We start from the raw sequence: 15627 nt of genomic DNA, 5'->3' as shown, positions 1-15627 counted from the left end.
GGCTTATTAACTATCATAATTTCAAAGTAGTGACGAACAAAAACAGTGTTTCAAGTTATCTGTAACACTTATCGTGATATGAAAATATCTGTGAGGGACTTCCTGGTGGTGCAGTGGTTAAGAATCCGCCTGCCAATGCAGGGGACACGGGTTCGAGCCTTGGTCCGAGAAGATCCTACGTGCTGCGGAGCAACTAAGCCCGTGCGCCACAATTACAGAGCCTGCACTCCAGAGCCCGCTAGCCACAACTACTGAAGCCCATGAGCCACAACTACTGAGCCCGCGAGCCAGAACTACTGAAGCCGGCGTGCCTAGAGTCCGTGCTCCGCAACAAGAGAAGCCACCGCAATGAAAAGCCCGCGCACAGCAATGAAGAGTAGCCCCCGCTCACCGCAACTAGAGAAAGCCCGTGTGCAGCCAAAAATTTAAAAAATAAATAAATTTATAAAAAAACCTGTGATTTCTCGTGCAGCAAAGACACTAATACTGCTGAGATGACTGTGGTTTGTTGCCTACAGCTATAATTAAGGGAAATGCTGAGTTGAGTTAGAGGTTAGTGAAAAGAAAGATAGACTTTTTTGCTCATTGTTTTAAAATGTAGATTTTATTATCATTCAGATATGGTAAGGCCAACAGATCAAGAGATGATTGCCATTAAAAAGATAATTTGTGGCTCCCAGATCCCAAGAGGAGGGGTCACACTGTGCCATGCCACACGGGGCCACACGGGGAAGCACCAGGGAGGGAGAAGGAGCGGGAGGAAAGCGTGGGGAAGAGCCTTTACCGTGGTTTCTATGGGAAAGAGGCAGTGATGCAAGGTAAGCAGGCTTAGGATTGGCTAGTTTGAATCATTTCAACGGGCTCTGGGGTGTAGAGGCTATTCTGGTTGGTACCTGCCCCGGGGAGATTGATGTACAATGGTTCAAACCCACTTAGGAAGAGGGAAGAGTGTTATCTGATAGATCTAATTATACACCTACCCAATGACCCAGAAAGTCCTCTTAGCTCTTTAGCTAGGAGAAATGAAAGCATAATGCTCACCAAAAAAAAAAAAATTGCAAAAAAATGTTCATAGCAGCTTTTTTTATAATAACCAAAAACTAGAAATGGCCCCAATGTCCATCAACAGGAGAATGGATAAACAAACTGTGGTTTATAATGGAATACTACTTGCCAATAAAAAAGGAACAACTACTTGGCAATAAAAGGAACAAACAACGATACACAAGCTAACATGGATGAAAAAAAAGAGTGGATATATATATATGTATAACTGATTCACTTTGCTGTACACCTGAAGCTAACACAACATTGTAAATCAACTATACTCCAATAAAAATTAAAAAAATAAAGATCATTGTAAGCCTCAAAAAAAAAAAAACATGGTAATATGGATGAATCTCATAAACATGTTAAGTAGGAAAAGCCAAACGAAAAAGAGTGTATTCCATTTATACGAAATTCTAGGACAGGCTAAGTCATGCACAGGACAGCCCCCAAGAACAAAGAATTATTTGGACCAAAATGTCAATGATGCTGAAAATGGTGGGAAAAAAATCAGAACAGTGGTTGTCTCTTGGAGGATGGAGGCAAGGATTGCCTGAGGAGGGCCATGAAGGAATTTTCTAGGGTAATGGTAAGGTCTCATATTTTGATTGTAGTTTGGGTTACACAGGTGTATTCATTTGTCAAAATTCAGCAAATGTGTACTTAGGATTTTTGCCTTTCATTGTATATAAATTTGATTAAAAACAACAAAGTTGAACATTAATGAATGACAAGTGTGCTGAAGTATTTAGGGGAGTGCAGTGATGCCTGTAATTTGCTTTGAAATACATTAAAAAATAAGGTGGATTGATGGATGGATAGAGGGATGGATAGATGGATAAATATATCTAGGTAATTATTTTTTCTTTTTTAAAATTTTATTCATTAAACCGTAGTTGAATTACAGTATTGTATTAGTTTTCAGGTGTATGGCTTTAGATTCTTTTCCATTATAGGTTATTACAAGATATTGACTATAGTTCCATGTGCTATGCAGTTGTCCTTGTTGTTTATCTATTTTATATATAGTGGTGTGTATCTATTACTCCTAATTTATCCCTTCCCTTTCCCCTTTGGTAACCATAAATATGTTTTCTATGTCTGTGACTCTGTTTCTGTTTTGTAAGTGAGTTGATTTGTATTTTTTTAGATCCACATCTAAATGATATCATATTTGTCTTTCTCTGTCTGACTTACTTCACTTTGTATGATATTCTCTAGGCCCATCCATGTTGCTGCAAATGGCAATATTTCATTCTTTTTAATGGCTGAGTAGTATTCCATTGTGTGTGTGTGTGTGTGTGTGTGTGTATATATATATATATATATATACCCCACATCTTCTTTATCCATTCATCTGTCAATGGACATTTAGGTTGTTTCTATGTCTTGGAGATTGTGAATAGTGCTGCTTTGAACATTGGTGTACATGAATCTTTTTGAATTAGAGTTTTCATCTTTTCCAGATATATGCCCAGGAGTGGGATTGCTGGATCATATGGTAACTCTATTTTTAGTTTTTTTGAGGAACCTCCATACTGTTCTCCATAGTGGTGGCACCGATGTACATTCCTACCCGCAGTGTAGGAGGGTCCCCTTTTCTCCACACCCTCTCCAGCATTTATTGTGTGTGGACTGTTTGATGATGGCCATTCTGACCTAGGTAATTATTTACATTAAATTTTCTCCATTCTATGGTTAACGTGGCTTCTGTTGCCCACGTGGACCTTCCTGGATACATCCATTGAGCAGCCATTCTAAAAGGCAAATGTGATCATGCCACTTCCCTGTTTAAGACTTCTTGATAGCTCCCCATCGCCAACCAGATAAACTGCTTAGCCCATCATTCAAGGCTATTCAACATACAACAAACACACACATTATATACTCTAAATTGTAGTCACAGCCAGCAACTTGCTATTTCATGAACACAATTCTAGCCTTTCTACAAACACTACCCCCAGGAGAGTTTGTACCTCCTCTTCTCTTTGCCTGGAATGTCTTCCTTCTCCTCCTGGAATGTCACCTGCTCCTCCGGGTAAACGTCTATGTGTCAGTTACCTCCTCTGAGAAGCCTTCCTTGATTTTTCTCAGGGAGAGAAAAGAATTGCCTCTTCTGGGCTTCCCTAGTGTCCTCCCAGAGCACTTATCCAGCTGTGTGAGTGCTGGCACCACTGCCTTCTCCCAGAGCAGTGGCTGCTCAAGGCTGGGGATCCATCCCTGCCCCTTACTGAAGCCTGTGAACCTAGAACACTGCCTGGCACTGGGCAAAACTCAATTCGTGTCTGTTAAGTGAAAACCTATAGAAACAGATCTACCCTTCAGTCGATTTGCAAATTTAAGTCAAATCATGCCCAAGGGTAAAGAAGAGCAGTATCTAAGATTTAACAAACAATAAAGTTAACGTTTTAAAAACTCAGGTTCCATCCCATTTTTTAAAAATTAATTTATTTATTTACTTATTTTTGGCTGCGTTGGGTCTCCATTGCCGCACGTGGGCTTTCTTTAGTTGCGGCAAACGGGGGCTTCCCTTCGTTGCAGTGCACAGGCCTCTCATTGTGGTGGCTTCTCTTGTTGTGGAGCACGGGCTCTAGGTGTGTGGGCTTCAGCAGTTGTGGCACGTGGGCTCAGTAGTTGTGGCTCATGGGCTCCAGAGCACAGGCTCAGTAGTTGTGGCGCACAGGCCCCGTTGCTCAGTGGCATGTGGGATCCTCCCAGACCAGGGGTTGAACCCGTGTCCCCTGCATTGGCAGGCGGAAACACAAAAATTATTTTACAAACAGAATTGTTAGCCTGGGTCTTGTTTTCCCTCTTTGCACAGAGTTCTACTCATTTTCAGAGAGAGGTCTGCTTCTTGGAGTGGCTTTAATAAATTCATAAAAGGTCATTTGACAAGTTTATAAAAGTTCATTTAACAAATTCATAAAAGCCAGACTTGCCTTGACACTTTGCCAGAAGGGTCAGTTTCCTCTTATAGCATGCATATTATTTTTAATTATATTTTATTATTAAAATTATACATGCTTTTGTAAATTAAAAACAATGAAAAGTAAAACAGATAAGAGATGGGTAAAGAAGAAACTAGAAACTCCCTTAAAATCCACTACCCAGAAATAACCATTTTAGCATTTGGTGAACAGAATGCGCCAGTAAGAACCCAAGCTGACTCTTTTAAAAATGATCCAGTACTTTAGATTTTTCATGATTTCAGACTTTCTTTCTGCCTGATTGCTGAGCCTGGGCACACAGACAGTCAGGGCCTTACCTGTGGGAAGGAGACACCCCAGTCACAAAACACAGGTCTCGGCTCTGAGATCCACAGGGCTGGTGTGAGCATGGGTTCAAAGAAAAAAACAACAATGGGAAGATATCTCTGGAGGGTAATGAAATGACAGTCCAGCGAACATGTTTCAAAAGCACACTCATTTTTGAAAGACAGAACTATTAAATTAGCAAAAAGGAACACATTAGACCCCACAGAGCTGAGTTTCCAAATGTCTTTTTGAAATAATTAACTCCAGGCATCAGGGATCAAGTATATTCACTGCAAGTGGGAAGTGGCTGCGGGACCTGAAGCTGGAAGGTGGCCCTGGAGAAGGGTGTGTGGAAGAGGGCTTGGGGAGGGGGCTGTGTCAGGAAAACAGGCATTTCCACCAACATGAGGAAGCTCTTGGGAAGAGGCGTGAAGAGCACAGGCTTGGAGATCTGGGCTAGAGTCTTTGTCCACCACTTACCAGCGGTAAGATTGCTAGTGAATTTCCCCAAGCTTTGATCTTCCCATCTATAAAATGGGGATAATCTCAGTTACTAGTTCATAGGATTATGGTGACAAATATATAGAACATTTCAGATGGATTAGCAGTCTGTGGTCAGCAGTTAATGCTTGCAGGTGATTCCTGTGGTTGCTCCTAGGATGAATGAGATGGAAGAGGTTCATAGCCAGTTCTGGAGTAGGAGGGGACAAAGCACCACCAGCGTCACCAAAGTGACTTGGAACCTTAGAACCAGACTTGCTGATTCACTATAGGCAAGGAATCATACAGCAAGATTAAAGCAGGCAAAGTTAGCCTCAAGAGCCTCTGAAAAAAATAGATTGATCCTGGTGAACTAGTCAGCTATGGCTGCAATAATGCTGTGTAACAAACCACCCACAAATTCAGGGGCTTACCACCACAAGTGTTTGCTTTTCTTGCTCAGGGGTCTGCATGCTGGCTGGGGCAGTTCTGCTCTAGTCCACAGGGCATTGTCAGGCCTGCTCCCTGCACCTCATTCTGTGGCCCAAGGTCTGTACGTGGCAGCTACCCAGTGTGTGTCCTTTTCAATTCAATAGGCAGGAGTTCAAGGGCAGGCTCTTCAAGTTGGGCTCCCAAGTCTGGGGAAGACTTTGCTGGGATCCAGCTTTGCTCACTCCCCTGTGCTTCCAGGGAGGGGCATCCACAGAACAAACGTCAGTTGTCCTGGGTCCAAGAATAGTTACGGTGATTAATTAAGCTACAGAATTAATTAATTAATTAATCAAGCTACAGATACCAGCAATGCTAAACTGGAGGAAGTGGGAGGTGGTGAGGTTTGGGGAAGCCCACTCGTTCCATTCTCAGGGTCCTAGGATGGAGGACAAGGAAACAGGACTCTGAAAGGACTCCTTCCAGGGGCATCTGGAAAAATCCCCAGCCGGTGGATTGGTCTCTAATTTCTCACAGTGGGCCACCTGCTTTGGAATCATTGAGGAAGATTATTAAAGTCACAGATTCGTTGGTGCCTCTGGTCCCTCCTAACCAGGGTCCCGGAGTCAAGGCTTAGGGGCTGTGTGGGTCACAGGGTCTCCAGATGATTCTGAGAAACTTCAGCTAATCACTCAGGACCTGGGAGTTTTGAGTTTAAAATCGAGGAGGAGAAACAAATGCCTGCCCTCTGGTTTTATGTGCTAACATGTACCAAAAGCCTTAAATTCTGAGGAAAAGGGAAAACGTACAAGAAGTAATTTCCTGGAGTTTTCATTCTCATCTTCCAGAATTCCATGGTGCCAGCCATGATGTTAAGCAACTATTAACTTCAGCTATTGACCATTTTACGGACATGGAAACTGAGCTGAAGGTGACCCAGCTGCTGCCTAGACACCAACCAGTCGGGTCTGCAAGACTTCAGCTTCTGCTTCTCCTTCCCCGTCCCCAGGTGCCCTTCCTCCCAAGAGTTTGTGATCCAAATTAGTCCTTCCTTGCCTAGAGGAAGGCAGGATAGGGTGCCTGGTCAAAAGGTGTGTATCAGCGTTCGCTGTCCCTCAGGCCCTGCGCTAGTTGCTTCACAGGAATTCTTGTCTAATCCTCCACTCAGGGAAGTAAACAAGGAGGCAAATAAGGACAGAGAGATTAAGCAACTTGCTCAATGTCTCACAGCTCTAAGGCTGTGGGCTCCAGGGGCCTTGGGGATCCTGCTCCCAGCCTTAGCTCTTTTTTTAAATTTATTAAAAATTAAAAAAATTTTTTTTGGCTGCGTTGGGTCTTCGTTGCTGCACGTGGGCTTTCTCTAGTTACGGCGAGCAGGGGCTACTCTTCATTGCGCGTGGCTTCTCTTCTTGCAGAGCACAGGCTCTAGGCTCGGGGGCTTCAGTAGTTGTGGCACGCAGGCTCAGTAGTTGTGGCTCGCAGTCTGTAGAGTGCAGGCTCAGTAGTTGTGGCACACAGGCTTAGTTGCTCCGCGGCATGTGGGATCTTCCCGGACCAGGGCTTGAACCCGTGTCCCCTGCATTGGCAGGCGGATTCTTAACCACTTCACCACCAGGGAATCCCCCCAGCCTTAGCTCTTGACCTAAGCACCACTTCCCAGTTGCCACGGTGACTTAGCTTTTGGCTACAAGACCCAGAAGAGGCAACTCAAACGTGTTCAACTGTGAGCTCTTAAATCCATGCCCCTCTCCTGCTCCATATATAACATAAACACATGCCCTCCTCTCATGACACACATGCACACACATGCACATACACACACCATCCTCCCGTGCACACACACACTGGTGATTCGAGCCAGGGCTGTGATAAGGGGATGGTGAGTTTGGACTGTGCAGCTGCCGCTGCTTTTCTCAGGAAGCCGGGAGCTCACTGGATGTGTTGACTGGCTTGGCAAAGAGGAAAGTGCTCACAAGTCAGCAGAGGGGACTGGCTGTGCCACACCCCAGGGGCCTGCCAAGACCCAGAGAGGCTTCGAGGGGGAGAGGAGAGAGGAGAGCGAGGTCCTTGGTCCTCGCCATGGGATGCAGCAAGGTCACAGCTCTAGCAGGCAGCATCTGGGTGCCTACAGGAGGTAAGTAATGGGCCATAAATAATGCATCAGGGTGAGGCAGGAGCTGGTGGAAGAGAGAGACTCTGGATTTGGAGCCAGGAGACCCAGGAAGGAATCCCACCCTTGCTTTGAATTGAGGAAGGCTGGGACCTCCGTCTCATGAGCTGTTTCCCAAAATGTAAGCCAGGGGTACTAATCATAATGACTGGCCACTGTGAGGATAACAAGAGAAAAGAGGATGCAAATGAGTGTGAACAGAAAGGTCTTATCCAAATGTGAGGTGGTCTTATTGCTCTTACAATCGTTATTCCATCTAGAGGCAGTAGAGCGCAGTGGGTAAGAACAGAGACCCTGGAGCCCCCCTGCCTTTGTTTAGGCCCAATTACTGGCAGTAACTTTACCTTTCTAGACCTCAGTTTCCTAATCTGTAAAATGGGAATAACGATGGCACCCATCACATGGAATCATTATGAGGGCCGAACCAGTTAAGGGTGCTTGGTACAGTGCCCAGCACAGTGGAGAAAGACACAAGAGCTGGCTATTCTCTCCTCTGGTGGATTGGTATCATCATGGTACTTACACAGTAGGGCTTGTTATGGACGGAATGTTTGTGTCCCCCAAATTCATATATTGAAATCCTAATGCCCCCCTGCCAATGTGATGGTATTTGGAGTTGGGGGCCTTTGAGAGGTGATTAGGTTATGAGGGTGGGGTGTTCAGAAGTGGGATTAGTGCCCTTATAAAAGGATCCCAGAGGGCTCGCTCTGTTCCACTCCTCCTGCCCCATGTGAGGACACAGTGAGAAAACAGCTGTCTGCAACCTGGGAGAGGGTCCTCCCCAGGACCTGACCATGCTGGCACCCTGATCGCAGACTTCCAGCCTCTAGAACTGTTTATAAGCCACCCAGTTATGGTATTTTGTTATAGCAGCCTGAGCCGACTAACAGCTGTTAGGACCTGCCAGCAGAGGTACAGACTCAGTGCATGGTGTCCCTTCTGCTTATGGAAGCAGCAGGCGTTCACCCAAAGATGGCATCCTCAGGCCTGAGGCCATGGGCAGTCCAGGATGCTGACTCAACCTGCCCAGCAGCACTGCTCACTCACACCCTGGGGCTCCCTTTCCCTAGAAGGCCCCTCATGTCATTCTCTGTGACCCCACTCAGCCCAGCCTGCCAAGCCAATGGCTAGGATCAAACTCTAACCCATCCTGAGACTTGAGACCTGCCGCTTACGCCTCTGATGCAGTAAATCCAGAATATACAAAAATACTTTTTTCTCGTATGTCTTTCCTGATAGTGAGTGGGGTACATACGGTAATAATCTAATTCAGCTCAACAGTCATTTAATAAGTGACCTAGGTGTGCTCCTCAGCGTCAGGCATTGGGCACCGTACTAGTTTTTATTGCTGATGTGAAAAATTACCACATTAGTGGCTTAAAACATACAAATACATTTTCTTATAGATCTGGAGGCCCAGAGTCTGGAATGGGTCTCCCTGGGCTAAAATCAGGATGTTGGCAGGGCTGCACTCCTTTTGGAGGTTCTAGAGGAGAATCCATTTCCTTGCTTTTTCCAGCCTCTAGAGACCATCTGCTTTCCCTGGCATACGGCCCTTTCCTCCATCTTCAAAGCTAGCAATGCCACCAAGCCAAGTCCTCATGCTGCCGTCTCTCTGGTTCTCTCCTGCCTCCCTCTCCCACTTTGAAGGCTCCATGTGATGACATCGGGCCCACCCAGATAATCCGGGATCATCTCCTTCCTTTCAAGTCAGCTGAGAAGCAACTTCACTTCATCTGCAGCCTTCATTCCCCTGTGCCCAGTAATGTAACATATTCACGGGTTCCAGGGATGAGGACACTGACGTATGTGACCACAGATCATTCACGGTGAGCCAAGTGCTGCATTGGTACTTTGCAGTCATTCACTCACTCACTCATTTATTCAACAGATATTGGTGGAGGGCTCCCACCTACTGAGCTCATCGTAAGTACCAGGCCCAGTGCTGGATGCTGAGGCTTAACAGCCAACAAGACACAGTCCCTGCTCTCAGGAAGCTCATAGTCCAGGGCGGAGATGGACCGGCACACAGACAACCACTGTACAGCTGAGCCAGTTACTTCACTTCTCTGAACCTGTTTCTTCATCTGTAAAATCAGAAAAATATAACTATAGCTCTCTCTCCAAATGTTGGGAGATTCAAATGAGATAACGTATGTAGGTAATGCTCTTAGCACTATGCCTGGCATATAGTAAGGGTTTCTTAAATGGCAGACTATTATTATTGGTATTATTATTGAGAATGTGGTATGATGGAAGCACAGAGGAAGGCAGTCAGGGAATCAGGGAGTCAGGTGAAGTCTAAATTGACACCCCCAGGGATGAGCAGGATTAGCCCAGGGAAGTGTAGGAAGTGGAAGGAAGGGGTCCCTGGGCAGAAAGAATGCACGTGCAAAGGCCCTGTGGTGAACAGGCCTCTCGATCCTCATGATACCCCAATAGCCCACCAGGTCTCTTCCTGCTGTGTACATGAGTTGTGCTTCCACTCCCAAAGTCCAGAGGCCAGAAAGACCTCCTGGCTTCTAAACACCCAGCTCCAAGGCAGTACTGCGCCCACTGTACTCATCTCGAGGATCCCACCTGCCCCCACACTTTGTACCTGGAACCACAAAATTCATTGTCCTAACAGCCACTCATCAATGGCCCCCTACTAGGTGCTGGGCCCTGAGCTGAGGGCTCTTCAGTTAACAACTCACTAACTCCTCACAGCTGTATAATTAGACCTGTTGGAGAGAGGAGGAAATTCTGCAAGTGTGTGAAACTTATCCGAGGTCACCCAGGTAGTAGATGGTGAAACCCAAGGCTGTTCTGACTCCCCATCTCAAGGCCCGCTCAGGCCAACAGCCCAGGCCTTTGATGGCTCAGCTCCATGCATGGAGGCTGGAGCATGAGGAAACGAGATGAAGTGGGACCTTAGAAGAACATCTGGTCTAGCCTAGAGTTTGAACTAGGGGTGCCTGGAGCCTGAGGTAAGGGCCAGGGCAGGGGCCAGGGCATTTGTTAAAAAGAACAGGCTCGTCTCTTTCCCAGGATAAGCTGCAACAGCAGCAAGGCGCAAGAAAACAAAGGACAAACTGGCTTGGACACTTAAGGAGGGTCCCAGACTGAGCCCTCCCACCCTCAGCAAAGCCTGGTCCTACCCAAGAGCGGGGACACCCGACCCAGAGCTAACGCAGGAGCCAGAGGGAGCTTCTCAGCCTATCTGTTCCTTGACTGGGGACAAAGCATTGTGGACAAACAAGAAAAGCATATATGTCAGAGTCTTGGTATACACTGGTGGCTCCTGGCCCCTTCCCTCATCTTCAAAGCCAACAATGTAGGGCCACCTGTTTTCTCTTGGGGAGCGCTAACCCCTATCACATCATGATGTCCGGACTACCTTCTTGGAGCTAAACTTCTTTTCTTGTATGAAATCATGGTGATAATAGACGACAGTGTGCGTGTGCTTGTGGCAAAATAAATGATTGGTATCTGTGCAGCAAGGGGTTAGCTCAGCAGGCTGGGATTGCTCGAATCCTGGACTTTCCAAAGAAAGGACTAGTCCTTGGTGCTCCTGCTGCCTGGCGGGAGTGTTTGTGTGTGTTTCAGGCCTTGGGCCACACTGTATGGGTCTGACCAGATAGTTAACACTCACAGTGTGACCTCTGGGGAAAGCCTGTGTTGGAGGCCCGAGGCCCTGGGCCACACTGTGTCAGTTTGACTTCTGGGGGCCTGGAGACTGAGCAGCTTAGGTCAGTTGCGCAGGTGCTGCATGCCTATGTGACCGACTCCCAGTAAAAACCCTGCACTCCAAGGCTCAGGTGAGCGTTCCGCGGTTGGTACTCTGCTTGTGTTATCACACATCAGTGCTGGAAGCATTGACTGTGCCCCTGTGCGACTCCACTGGGAGGGGCACTGGAAGCTTGCGCCTGGTGTCTCCTGGACTCCACTCGTGCACCCTTCCTCTTTACTGATTTGATCCGTGTCCTTTCGCTGCAGTAAATGGTAACCATGAAGGAAATGGCTTTTCTGAGTTTTATGAGTCCTTCTAGCAAATCATCAAGCTTGAGGGTGGTCTTGGGGACCCTCAACACAGCATCCTCTGTCGGTTCCTCAGTTTCTATTGTCTGGAAACTTGGTTGGAACCTCTGATTCAACCCAATCCTGTCATTGTGGTGCTGAGGAACTGCAGCCCCCAGAGAGGGAGGTGTGCCCGGGGCAGCCTACCATAGGGTCCGCCCTAGGTCTGGGGCATGGCACCCCAACTCTGGGCATGGCTTTAGCTCAGGCCTGGGGTGGGGCTGGGACAATCACCCTGTAGAAAGGGGGCCATTCTCTCCAGAACTGCAGGACAAAGGCTTCTCCAGACACGTGTGTCCGCTTTGGAAGGAGAATGGCTTAGTTCTCCTCCAAAGAGCAAATCTTAGCTTTTCGTCTGCTTTCTGCAAATTCACTTCTACGTAAGAGCTCCCTGGGGCCCAGGGAAAGCTGTGCCTCCTCCCTGACCTCTTGGTCCTCCCTTCCCGCTGAAAGTGGGGTTGATCAGGTCCCTCAGGCTCACGACTGGGGCCAGCAGCAGAGTTAGGATCAAGGAAAGCCTGGAGGGCCACCCAGCACCCACCAGGAGAGCTGTCTTTCCCTGGAACACTTCCTATCCTTCAGGGGAAACTGAGATAGGGAACTCTTAGCTCTGGACCTTGTGACAAAGTGTGGACTTAAAAACATTCCTGGGCTTCCCTGGTGGCGCAGTGGTTGAGAGTCCACCTGCCAATGCAGGGGACACAGGTTCGTGCCCCGGTCCAGGAAGATTCCACATGCTGTGGAGCGGCTGGGCCCGTGAGCCATGGCCGCTGAGCCTGTGCATCTGGAGCCTGTGCTCCGCAACAGGAGAGGCCACAGCAGTGAGAGGCCCGGTACTGCAAAAGAAAAAAAAAAAAAACATTTCTGAATCTGGGGCCAAATAGTTCCCTTCAGGACTGCCTTGGGTGTGTTTGTTTTTTTAGCTTTTTATTTGAAATAATTATAGATTTACAGGAAGTTGCAAAATAATAGAGAGAGGTCCTGTGTACCCTTAACTAAGTTTCCTCCAGTGGTAACACCTTACACATACAAGATCAAAAAAACTCAGGCTTTAAAGTGAAATTAGCACAATTGGGAAGGTGGGGCTGGCAACCACTCCACTCCTTCTCCAAGATTCCCCCAAGAACCTGCATAGGTGCGAAGCCAATCGGGACACCACACACAGGTCTCCTTTCAAGGATGGATGGGCTGGCATTGGCGGAGATCAGAGACCAAGCACCCAGGCAAAGGGAGGCTGCAGAGTGGCCTTAGGAGGTCATCCAAGAGATGTGGGCAAAGCAGCATCTTGGGGTAAATTGCTAGCAACACTGTTTCCAACAATGCAAAATTGGAAACATCCTAAATGCCCAACATGGGATCGGCTAAGAAAATAATGAAGCATCCACACAGTACAGTGCAGCTATTATCATTACATTGCGGAAGAATTGTTTTTATCAGGGTAAATGTTCACGATATACTGGCAAGTGAAAAAAGATTGAGTGGCAAAAATATGTGCAGTATGATTCCTTGGGGGGAAACACACACACACACACACACACACACACACACACACACACGTGCTGAAGGACATACCCCTCCCCTCTGTCCCAATGTTAACATGTTAACACTGGTTATCTTTAGGCAATGGAATTATGAGTGATTTTAATTTTTCCTCTGCATTGAGTTTTCTGCATTGAGCATATATGACTATTGGAATTTTAAAAAAATATTATCAGACCTACCCCTTGCCTGGACTCAGCACATACTGGGGCTCCATGTGTCTGGTAGAGCTTCCAGGGGAGGTGGAATGGCATTCTCAAAGGGACAGGGAGGAGGTTCTGCTGTCCTCTTGGATCGGGGAGGACAGATTGGGGTGTCTGGAGTCTCCTGGAGAGCAAAGGGCAGGCACTGAAGGGGGAGGGTCTTAACATGTTATGGGAGAAAGGGGGTGGCAACATAGCCACTGTGTGGTCCAGGGTGGCCCAGGAGCGGGGAGCAGATAATCTGGTGGCTGGTGAAATTCCAGAGGCAGCCTGAGACCAGACACTCACCGCTGCCTACTTGCTCATTCCAGCTTCCTCACCATCTGCTCACGCACACCCAGCGTTCTCCACCTAAATGCACGAGCTCCTGTCAGAGGGCAGGGCTGCAACATGCTCAGCTCTGTGCCTCCCTGAGCTTAGCATGGGGCCTAGCTGACCCACTGTAGGATGGATGGATGCTCTCCCCCGAACACCCTCTCTTCTATCTCCATCTGCTGACCTTCTACCTCTCTGCAGGCTCAGATGCCCCTACCTCCATGAAGCCCTTGCTGACCGCTCCAGGCCCCCCGTGTACTGCACGGTAACCTCAATTGCACGTTAGCAGAGTCCGCCCAGTACCCAGATTATGGCACTCTGAGGTGGTTTCCTCCATTGGGGCACAAACCTGAAAGGCAAGGTCAGTGCCTGGTCTGCTCTGGTTCTCCAGTGCACTCAGCACAGGGCTTGGCACCAAAGAGGCACTCAACCAAGCCTATAAAAGAAGAGAAAGGATCCTCTCTTCTCTCCCTGAGGCCATCTTACTCATCATTAGTGAGGGGAGTGTTTGTGGGGACAGGGGGACAGTTCCTGCTCAACCTCCCCCTGCTAACAGAGGGAGATTCAATGGCCCCAGGCTCCCCTGCACCCCTGACCCCACCTGCTGCTTCTTTTCACTTGCTCCCAGTCACGGTCACAAGGGGACTGGAGAGGAACGGTGACTCAGCCCAATTCATCACCACAGTGGAAAAACCCAGTCACCTGTCCTCCTGGCAAAGGGACCGGAGCTGCCTCTGCATCTGGAAGGGCAGCAAGCCATACTTTTCTCAAGGTCCTTTTGTCTTTCACCTGCTGAAAAATCAAAGAGTAAAGGATGTAGGAATATTATCACTTGACACTGTAGACTTGCAGTGTGATATGACTCTCAGTGACCCGGGATGGTGTGTTTCCTCCATGCCAGGCTCCGAGTTAAGTGCCCATGTGTGTCATCTCACAGCAGTTTCACAACAAGTCCATTATTATCTGAAGTGGGCACTGGCCACTCTTTTGGCCATCAGCATCTGACATGCCCTTCCTATGAGGCAGAGTCCACCTCCTACTAGAGGAACTGAAAACACATTTTTCCCAGCCTCCCTTGAAGCTTCAACAGAGTGCCTTTTACAGGCATCTCCAATCAGACATCACATTCCTGACTGTGAATTAGAAACTGGTAACACGAACAAGCCGAGACCATACCAAGTCCATTCTGGTGACAGTGTGGCAGTGGCAGCAGCAGCCCCTCTGGCTTCAGAGGCAGCCATGGTCCTGATGCCAGCACCCCGTGTCCCTGCCCAGGGGCGGTGCTGGCTGCAGCATCTGTTCCCAGGGATGGCAGCAGTGGTTTTGACCCCAGACCAATGCTACAGGGTTGGGCCTGGCTCCTGAGGTCCTGAGGGCTGCCCGTCATCCTTTTAACAAACCCTGTTTTGCTTAAATCAGACAGTAGGTTTCTGTTTCCTGCAGTCACCCAGACTGATTCGGTAGCCTGAGTTTCCGGATGGGGAAATGAAGGCCCAAAGAGATGTTCAGACAGGCTGGGTCTCGTCTCTAGCTGAGGTACAGGCCAGTCTCCTCCCTGGTTTACAAATGGGAAAAGGGAAGTCCAGAGAGGGCCACAACTTTAGCAGCATCTTTCAGGTAATGAGGAGCAAGGCTTGAGGGATATGACTTGGAGCCCCCCCGTCCCAGCCAACAGCTTGGCCATCTGCCACGCTTGGCTTTCCTCTGTTAAAAACCCTGCCACCCAGCCTGCCCCCAAACACCCTGCCTCCCTCAAAGGGATGAAGAAGAGCCCCGGAGCAGAAGGAACTGAGAGCTTGTGCTTCTGCTCACTCAGCTGGGACTCTTCTGCCCAGCATGACTGACTCCTCCAGAAGGGGTCAGGGCCTCCCTCCCTGCCTATCCCATGAGCACCTTTTCTTTCTTTTTTTTTTTTAAATAAATTTATTTATTTTTGCCTGTGTTAGGTCTTCGTTGCTGCATGCAGGCTTTCTCTAGTTGTGGCGAGCAGGGGCTACTCTTCGTTGCGGTGCGTGGGCTTGTCATTGCGGTGGCTTCTCTTGTTGTGGAGCATGGGCTCTAGGCGTGCGGGCTGCAGTAGTTGTGGCACGCGGGCTCTAGAGTGCAGGCTGAGTAGTTGTGGCGCACAGGC

General features: G+C 48.1%; 1 protein-coding gene and 1 long non-coding RNA gene across 4 annotated transcripts in view; one reads left to right on the top strand and one right to left on the bottom strand.

Annotated features, from left to right (window-relative positions):
* Positions 1-15627, top strand: part of NDRG4 (NDRG family member 4) — a 79886-nt gene that overhangs the window by 19861 nt on the left and 44398 nt on the right. The window lies entirely within an intron of this gene.
* On the bottom strand, positions 3526-4828 carry LOC307178842. The gene is made up of 3 exons (XR_013825289.1): positions 4782-4828; positions 4313-4371; positions 3526-3788 (listed from the first exon to the last, which is right to left on the bottom strand). It is a non-coding gene; the product is annotated as an uncharacterized lncRNA (long non-coding RNA).

Source organism: Stenella coeruleoalba (genome assembly GCF_951394435.1).
Source record: "Stenella coeruleoalba genome assembly, chromosome: 20".
Taxonomy (NCBI): domain Eukaryota; kingdom Metazoa; phylum Chordata; class Mammalia; order Artiodactyla; family Delphinidae; genus Stenella; species Stenella coeruleoalba.
The sequence above is the reverse complement of the archived record's forward strand: the minus strand, read 5'-3'. Positions and strand labels throughout refer to the sequence as shown.